Below are 9383 nucleotides of genomic sequence, written 5' to 3'. Positions count from 1 at the left end.
TCAGGAGTGCGTTACAAACAGAGTGCAAAGCTCAGGTGTGCGTTGCATACAGAGTCTACAATTCAGGGATGCGTTACATACAGAGTGCAAGGTTCAGTAGTTAGTTAAACCACAAAGACACCAATTAAACATACACTTACGTTCTAAAATCTTGATTAGCAGCATACAGGAGCCAAGGCAAGAATTCCGGCATCAGATGGATAACAAATGAGTGCAGCCAAGCAGGACCTGCAGCAGTGTGAACATCTAGTACAGCCAGGGATTGGCGACAAGCCAGTGGGAGTATAGCTGCAATGAGAGAGAATATGCAGCTGTCAAGTCCAACCTGTGATGTCAGGGATGAGCGGGGCCGATATGTGTTTCAGGGACACCACCCCATTTTAAAGACAACCCGTTCATAGGGAAATAGCAGGTATTTATACAGTGCCAACCGGGGAAAAAAGGTGGCAAGGGGCAGGACCAACTGGAACTACTGCATGTGCATCCACAGCGGTGTATAATTCAGGTTAATTATAGACCGCTGCGGGTGCACATGCAGTAGTTCCAATTGGTCCTGCCCCTTGTCACCTTCTTCCCTGGCCAGCAATGTGTAAATGCCGGCTTTGCCCAGAAAATTGTTGCAATTACAAATGTTAAGGCATTCTCATGTTTATTTCTTTTGTTTGTATTGGTATGATACAAAAATGTGCAGGAACAAAAAGCCAAATCTGACAAATTCCAATCCTTCCAATCTGAGAGACCTGGAGCAGTTGGCGAAAGAAGAGTGATCCAAAATTCCAGTAGAGAGGTGTAAGAAACTCATTTATGTAATAGGAAGTAATTGATTTCAGTTATTTTTTCCAAGGGGTGTGCTAACAAATATTACATGGAGGGTGCCAGTCCATTTTGGGGCTTTTGAGTGGAATGTGTCAATTTGACTTTTTGTTCCTCCACTTTTTTTTTTTTAATACCAATACAAACAAAAGTAATAAACATAAGAATACCTAAACATTTGTAATTGCAACAGTTTTCTGGGCGAAGTGGTGCGTTATCTGACAGGAATGCAGGGGTGTTAATATTTTTGGCCATGACTGTATAAGGTTGGTTTGAAAGAACTTGAGTGGCCTAAACAAAGCCGTGACCTGAATACTAATGAACACATTTGAAATGGATTGGAATGTTGATGGTGAGCCAGGTTTGCTTTTCCAACATCAGTTCCTGACCTAAGAAATGCTGTCCAGGCTTAATGGACAATTAATAGTCCTTGTTCACACTGATGCAGAGGCCCATATACCATGAACAGATCATTTTTTTCTGCATCTCTAGGTTCCAGCTGCTGCCCACAGGCAGTGAATTCAAGTCTATTAGGTTACAGCAGCTGCATGAAAACAGCTGATCTTCCTAGTTTGATAGGTGTGCAGGGTTTGTGATCCCATTAGGGAGATTCACCCTTTATAATTGTGCCGCTTACCATTTTCACAAATAATGAAAATGAAAGAAAATCCCAAATTTTGGGTTGTCACCAGAACAGGAATTTGAGGGGAATCTTCCAATGGGGAACTAGTTCTGGTGATGCTGGTGACAACTAGGAATTCCCTCACTATGAAGGAATTCCTTGTCACTGCCTGTTGTGGCTATAGGACAGGAAGTGAAGGAAAGTCTCCCCAGTGGGAAACAGAAAGCAGAGGATATAAACCTCACTTACTAGGTCCAAATGATTTTTTTTTAAGTTTTGCCTTAAGTGCTATTTTAAATCTTCAGCACTTAGAAAGCAGAAAAATATGTTTTGAGAGGATTGATCATTAATCCCAAACTGCAGACTTGTAGGACAGAACTATGTATGTTTATATAAGTGTTAGGTTTATTAATGTCTCCTGTTTCCTTATGTTTGTACAGAAATTGAAATTATCTGGAATGCATAATATCAAATGTTCACATTTTGCTTGATATCTACATTGTCGGTCCACAGCTGTCCGCAGTCATCTACAGCTGGCAACTGAATGTTTGCAAATACATAACATGATGTTCAGAAAAATTTAATAGTTTTCCGTTGTGCACCATAAATATTTTGACAGATTTTATAGGGCATGAGATAGGCAATGAATACCATGTACAGATCTCATAATTTCACCACCCGACCTACAGCCTCAAAGATGTGGTGAAAGGCGCAGTTATATAACTTAGGTTTTTGTTGGCAAGACATGGATGTCATTAATTAGGGAGGCATGGCGTGATTGTTCCCTGTCTAGGAGGAAAATAGTTTTGAAAATGCAGTCCATCTGCCAATAGTAAAATTTATCCCAACTAACAGCCAGAGAATGTTTAAAATTAAAAAAAGAAAATTTAGGGAAATTAATATACAGTATATATGTAGTGATGAATAGAAAAACTTTGTCATCTTTAGTTATTTTCACTGACAACTGCTCAACAATTCCAGACTAGTAACATTAAATAAATTCTGTCAAATTCAAGAGGTACCTATTTTCAGACTAGCTGAGTAATCCATAGAGGTAAGCCACGAAAATGTCAAAGTTCTGATCTGTGATCAGTAGTTCTGTAGCAACATCTTATGATATATTGACACAGCGATTCAGTTTCTCTTTCTAACTTTCCAGCTTTCTGAAATCTACTATATTATCCTTTGTCATCCAGGGTTCCATGCAACCCTAGGGTTCTTCCAAATGTTGCTAGGGTTTCCTTGAGCAATGAGCACTTTCTCTCTGTCAGATAAGTAATCATTGATATCAATGATCTTTTAAGCTATCTGTAAGGGCGGGATCAGGGGCAGACTGACAACTCATGGGGCCCCTGGGCAATAGGGGATCATGGGGCCCCTGTGTCCTTGCCCACACTCAAAAAAGCCTATGAAAAAGGTACCAGGGGCATCTCATGGGGCCCCCTACTGACCCTGGGCAGTGCCCGAGTTTCCAAATGGTCAGTCCGCCCCTGGGCGGGATTCTTCCCAATGACCACATTCTTCCCAGTGATCGTCACATTAATGTACCATGAGTTGTAGATATAGTAATTATTGGTAGTTGTTCCCTGAGACCCAAAAGTTATTTAAGGGTTTCTCATTGTTAAAAAAGGCTGAGAAAGGCTGCAGTATATAATTGTTACAGGCTTTCACAATATGATGTGTATGGTACTAACACCCCTCAAAATGATGCAGGTGATATCCCTCCAAATCTGATAAAAACTCATGTTGGGAGGTGCAGCTTGGCAGTAATACACAGATACAGCCTGTATTAAACTCAAAGTTCATCTTTACAAACAGCCTGGCGGGAAAGCATGCAACCGGGAACTCTAACAGGTTGTAATGGTAATGTGGAACAGAGCAGGTCTTGGACGTGCCGACAGTGTCTGTTTCAGAGGGCGGAATGCAGCCTGGCAGGTCTGTACCCAAATGGGAGGATTTGAGAGGGGATGGCATGTCCCTATCCTGTCCCTACTTGTCCAGAACCTTTCCCTAATGTTATTCACTTTCCCTGACAGACAGGTGACCTGTCCCTACACTGCCCACTCGCAAAATGCTTGCCAAAATAGACTCTGCCTGACCCCAGAGTTACAGAGGGTGGCAGTATCCAAACACATACAGTAGCTTCTCCAGTGACACAGAAAACCATAGAGGAGCCTTGATACTTTTGACTTCAACTGCCTATACTCAGGCACTAGGCTACAGTGCCAAAAAAAAAACAAACCAGGTGATGTATGAATATCAAAATTGATATTAAAAATAAATGATAATAAAAAAAGAACTACCCCCAACAAAAATATAATTAAATCACAGTTATATAATAACATAGAATATACAGTTGTGTTCAAAATAATAGCAGTCAGACATCACAAACCTGATCAATCACTGTTTTTGGTAGAAATGATATTTCTACATGGCAAATAATTTACTAGCAGGTGTAGTAGAGTAATAGAAATCCAACAGACCCAACAGTCATGACATGCATGCTGCTGATTTTGTGTCATTGAATCACTAGTTGAAAGGGGCGTGTTCAAAATAATAGCAGTGTGGAGTTCTATTAGTGAGGTCATTCATTCTTTGAAAAACAGGTGGCAATTATTGCCCTTATTTAAGGAAGGAAGGCAGCAAATGTTGTACATGCTGGTTACAGTGCATTTCTCTCTGAAATTGTGAGGAAAATGGGTCGTTCCAGACATTGTTCAGAAGAACAGCGTACCTTGATTAAAAAGTTGATTGGAGAGGGGAAAACATATAAAGAAGTGCAGAAAATGATAGGCTGCTCAGCTAAAATGATCGCAAATGCTTTAAAATGGCAACCAAAACCTGAAAGACGTGGAGGAAAGTTAAAAACTACCATTCGAATGGATAGAAGAATAGCCAAAATGGCAAGGACTCAGCCAATAATCAGCTCCAGGAAGATGAAAGAAGGTGTGACGTTCCCTGTGAGTACTGTTACAATTAGAAGACACCTATGTGAAGCCAAGCTATCTGCAAGAAGCCCCCCCAAAGTCCCACTGTTGAAAAAAAGACATGTGCTGAAGAGGTTACAATTTGCCAAAGAGCACATTGACTGGCCTAAAGAGAAATGGCGCAACATTTTGTGGACTGATGAAAGTAAGATTGTTCTTTTTGGGTCTAGTGGACGGAGACAGTTTGTCAGACGACCCCCAAACACTGAATTCAAGACACAGTACACTGTGAAGACAGTGAAGCATGGTGGTGCAAGCATCACGATATGGGGATGTTTCTCATACTACGGTGTTGGGCCTATTTATCGCATACCAGGGATCATGGATCAGTTTGAATACATCAGAATATTTGAAGAGGTCATGCTGCCTTATGCTGAAGAGGAAATGCCCTTGAAATGGGTGTTCCAACAAGACAACGACCCCAAACACACCAGTAAACGTGCAACATCTTGGTTCCAGACCAACAAGATTGACGTTATGGAGTGGCCAGCCCAATCCCCGGATCTTAATCCAATAGAAAACTTGTGGGGTGACATCAAAAATGCAGTTTGAGGCAAAACCAAGAAATACAGAAGAACTGTGGAATGTAGTCCAATCATCCTGGGCTGGAATACCTGTTCACAGGTGCCAGAAGTTGGTTGACTCCATGCAACACAGATGTACAGCAGTTCTCAGAAACAGTGCGACTACAACTAAATATTCATTAAGTGATTCAAAGGAAAGCAAAATCTTCAAACATTTTTCAGTTTATATAGTGAATGTTTGAGTTTGTAAAGAAGAATACAAACACTGCTATTTTTTTGAACAGTCTAATATTCACTTTTCTTCAATTTAGTTTAGCGGAACAACACAAATTTGATCTATTTTTCTTCATGTTTTGATTTGGAATAGAATGTGTAGTGTTCCCAATGCATTTGTGTGTATGGAAATAAAAGCTATTAGAAGGATTTTGAGCTTTATCCAATTTTTTCAACACACTGCTATTATTTTGAATACAACTGTATATATCCAAATAAATTGTGTGGGGAAAATGAATTAAAAAAACAAAACAAAACAACAAAAATCCAAAAATAAATAAAACATACAATTACAATCCATAAACCTAATGCCTATAACCTCTACAAAGTGTTATGGTGAGATACTGTATAAAGTGCATCACAATATTCACAAAGTGCAAAGTCCAGCACAGAAGTAAGTGCCAGTAAAAGTAAACAAACCCTCAATCCCATTCTTAAAAATCAACAGATTTTCTCTCCTATGGTAAACAGGTGGTGATAAACTCACCTCTGTTGTTGACCAATTAACTTAATAAAATGGTCAAACAAAGCAGAAGTTCATATATACCTCCGACTACAATAGGTACTCTCACAAAAGATGAATATTTATTTCAGGTACTTATCTAGCACAGTCCATTTACACAGCACTTTACATATATATATTCACATCAGTCCCTAACCCTCAAGGGGTGTACAATCTAAGGTCCCTAACTCACATTCATACATACATACACTAGGGCCAATTTAGACAGGAGCCAATTTACCTACTAGCATGTCTTTGGAGTGTGGAAGGAAACTGGAGTACCTGGAGGAAACCCACACAGGCACAGAGAGAACATGCAAACTCCAGGCAGGTGGTGCCGTGGCTGGGATTCAAACCAACAACCATAATTACTGCCAGGCGGAAGTGCTAACCGTTTAGCCACTGTGCTGCCCACAAATCACATAAAACCTCCAGCATATTAAAAAAGAGGGGAGGCAGAAGCTCATGGTGCAGATATTTTTTATTTAAAACCAATATTATACTGATAAAAATCAAACGTATACTCTATAGTGCTCTCATTCGGCACTGAGGATCAAATTACCAGTCTTGTATGAGATCCACACCACTTCCAAGTCACATGTGTGCAGTCTCAAAGAGTGTGATTATGTCGCCAGGTTCTGGCTTCGCCCAATGTCCGTCATCCTATTTGAGCTTTGGGGTCCAAGAGGTTCTGATGCCTTGTATACATAGGATTCGGTTCATATAAGAGCAATGTAGACAGAAAATGTTGGCCAGAGACTTCACTGTTTAAATCCAGTTTCAAATTGTTTTCATGTGGTAGTTGTGCTTGGCCAGTATCTTCTCATAGACTTTTATGGGGCCATCTCCTGATCATCCCTCTAAATGTTTGCATTCAGGTGTTTCTATTAACGTGTGCTCTTAACACTACAGTATACAAAGACATTTGTGTGCTTTCAACCTTGTGTTAACAGTTTGTGGAAGGCCATTTTCTGTTCCAGCTTGAGCATACCCCTATGTTCAAGTCAAGCTTATTAAGACATTGTGTGATACATTTAGTGTGGAGGAACATGAGTGGCCTGCAAGGAGCCTTGACCTTCACCCTGCTGAATTAGACACTGATTGTGAGCTGGGTCTTCTCTTCTAACATCAGCACCATCCTGACATCACAAATTCTCTTTTGCCTGAATGGGCACAAATTCATATAGAAACACTCAAATCTTGTGGCAGGCCTTCCTAGAAGAGTGGAGTTTGTTAGAACTGCAATGTATGTTAGGAGTAGCTTCAAATTATTGTCCATTATTTTGCTATTAGACATATGCAATTCTTTTCATTTTCTGTTCCAGCATGAGCATGCCCCTAGTTCAAATCAAGCTTATTAAGACATTGTGTGATAAGTTTAGTGTGGAGGAACATGAGTGGCCTGCAAGGAGCCTTGACCTACACCCTGCTGAATTAGACACTGATTGTGATCTAGGTCTTTTCTTCCAACTTCCGCACCATCCTGACCTCGCAAATTCTCTTTTGACTGAATGGGCACACATTCCTATAGACAAACTCAAATCTTGTGGCAGGCCTTCCTAGAACAGTGGAGTTTGTTAGAACTGCAATGTATGTTAGGAGTAGCTTCAAATTATTGTCCATGATTTTGCAGTTAGACATATGCAATTCTTTTTGTTACAAATCGAAATTCGAATGAAGATTTCGTTATTTGGAGAATCTCATGTATCCAAATTTCCAAATCATAATAGTAACAAATTTCAATGAATCTGGACTAAATTATTATGAAATTAGCTCCTTGTCTATACTGAGGTATGGAGTTTCGGTTACAGAGCTGGAGGAAGTGTCAATGGACTATGAGTGCGGTACTGGCCACATTAATAAATAATAGTCCATCTGCTGTGGTAGCAGACAGGACTTGTGGTTTAAACAAGAACAAAATTCAAAATTGATAGCTGCTGCTGGGGAGAACACTTAAATCCTGTCGGGGGTGGAGGCAGTTTAGGGGTGGGGGGTCATCTTGTAACATATTAGTGGGGGAGGACCTCCAAGGACCTAAATAACTAAGCCTTGTGTTGGGGGCATGGCTAGGACAGGGGTTGACTGAGGCTGCTTCAACTAGTATTACCGATGTTATTTTGGAGAGTGGTGTTTGGGACTTTCCCCTTTCCTGTTTGATTACACAGAGCTGGGACAGGCTCTTCACACTAAGCTGGCACCCACAGTGAAGTCCACCGAACTTGGATACAGGAACCGGAACAGTAACCCAAGTTTTTTTATCCAGTTTTTCACAGTTTGATTGTTTAAAAAGCAATTTGACCAAGTCTTCAGTCTGAGTTAAATATCACATAAGCAGTAAAGAGCTTTACACCTTTGGTAAAAAAAATAAAAACCTTTTTTTGGCCCAAGGGTAAGTGTCATACTTTAAAACACTCAGAAATATTAGAGTAAACCACCTCTGCAGTTAGGATTGTATTTGTCAACTCTGAGCTCCTTCACAACTTGCATGCAAGACTTCTGTTATGTAATTTTAAAGTGGAACTATACCTTCCTATCCTTCACAGCCGAAGAGGGTGCTGTTTAAGCATTTGTTTAGTTCTATAGTTGTCATGATGGTACACGTGATCATCTATGATACTAGATATTGTAGGGCCTGATTGTTAGGTTTACAGCTGAAATAACCACATTAGCAATGTGACAATTTCCTCCAAACAGTAAAATTTGAGAAAGAGGAACAACTTGCAAAAAAGAAAAGGAGTAACACGCGGAGACTGCCGTGGTGAACAGCGGGCATAACTAAATTGTGCTGGGAATTCTGTATGGCCAAAAGGAACCATGATTAAATATAGTCTAAAATTATGATTTTTATTCTCTGTGAGGGTTTGTGTACACTTTAAAGTGGAACTAAACCCACTGATTTGCTTCTTTCTCTGAAACAGTTACATACAAGGCATGCTGTGAATGATAACTGTTACAGTTGCTTGTGCTCTCAACCAAACTGTCAGGCCATCAAATAGCTGGTGTCATAACTCATTACATGTGCAGCACCATGGCAACTGGAGATCAAACAGAGGCTAAGACGATTCCTCGGCTGTAAAAAAAGAGGGTTTAATTGCTTGATCAGCAGTAAATTCTATTCCAAGGGACCAGTCTTCAAGCCCTGGCACTGTGCCTGGAAATCAGACTCGGGTCAGAGCTAACTGGCAAGCATGTAACACTAAAACCAAGACGGAGGAGCAGTTGCACTTTGTTGGCTGTCTGGGTTACACACTGAAAGAAAGACAAACAAATAGGAAGAGCTATATACCAATTGCAGAAACATCTTTTATTGAATGCCTCGACCATTAGCAGTCAGTGGCCGGGTAGTTGCCAGTGGCATGCTAGGATATATGGTTCCACAGCAGAATAAAGATCACATTTTAGTATGTATAGTTGAGGATAATAATATATCAAGGTGTGTATTTGATACATCACAAGCTCCCCTGGGTAAAGCAGGCATACAACCCTTGACAGAAGCAGGCCGCTTTCCCACTCAAACTTCTCAGCGTAATCCTCACAGCAGCTCCTACCTTCCATGAGGGGTGACCCCCTGTGTGGAGTTGCAGGGTCCCCTATGTAATGGCTGGACAGCTCCTATGCTGTGTAGGAAGTGTGTCCTGGTTTCCATGTGCTGTATCTCTATG

At 40.5% G+C, this 9383-nt stretch overlaps 1 long non-coding RNA gene across 1 annotated transcript in view; it reads right to left on the bottom strand.

The window, feature by feature from the left end:
* Window positions 1–214: 214 nt before the first annotated feature.
* The window catches only part of LOC149447931 (uncharacterized), a 59810-nt gene continuing 50641 nt past the window's right edge, over window positions 215–9383 (bottom strand). The window contains exon 3 of the long non-coding RNA XR_016305803.1: window positions 215–288. This is a non-coding gene — a long non-coding RNA (uncharacterized LOC149447931). The remainder of the gene's footprint in view (window positions 289–9383) is intronic.

This window comes from Staurois parvus, unplaced genomic scaffold (genome assembly GCF_062004578.1).
Source record: "Staurois parvus isolate SC_StPar_1 unplaced genomic scaffold, SC_StPar_1.0 ptg000662l, whole genome shotgun sequence".
Taxonomy (NCBI): domain Eukaryota; kingdom Metazoa; phylum Chordata; class Amphibia; order Anura; family Ranidae; genus Staurois; species Staurois parvus.
Note: the sequence above shows the minus strand (reverse complement) of the source record. Positions and strands in the feature narration are given on the sequence as shown.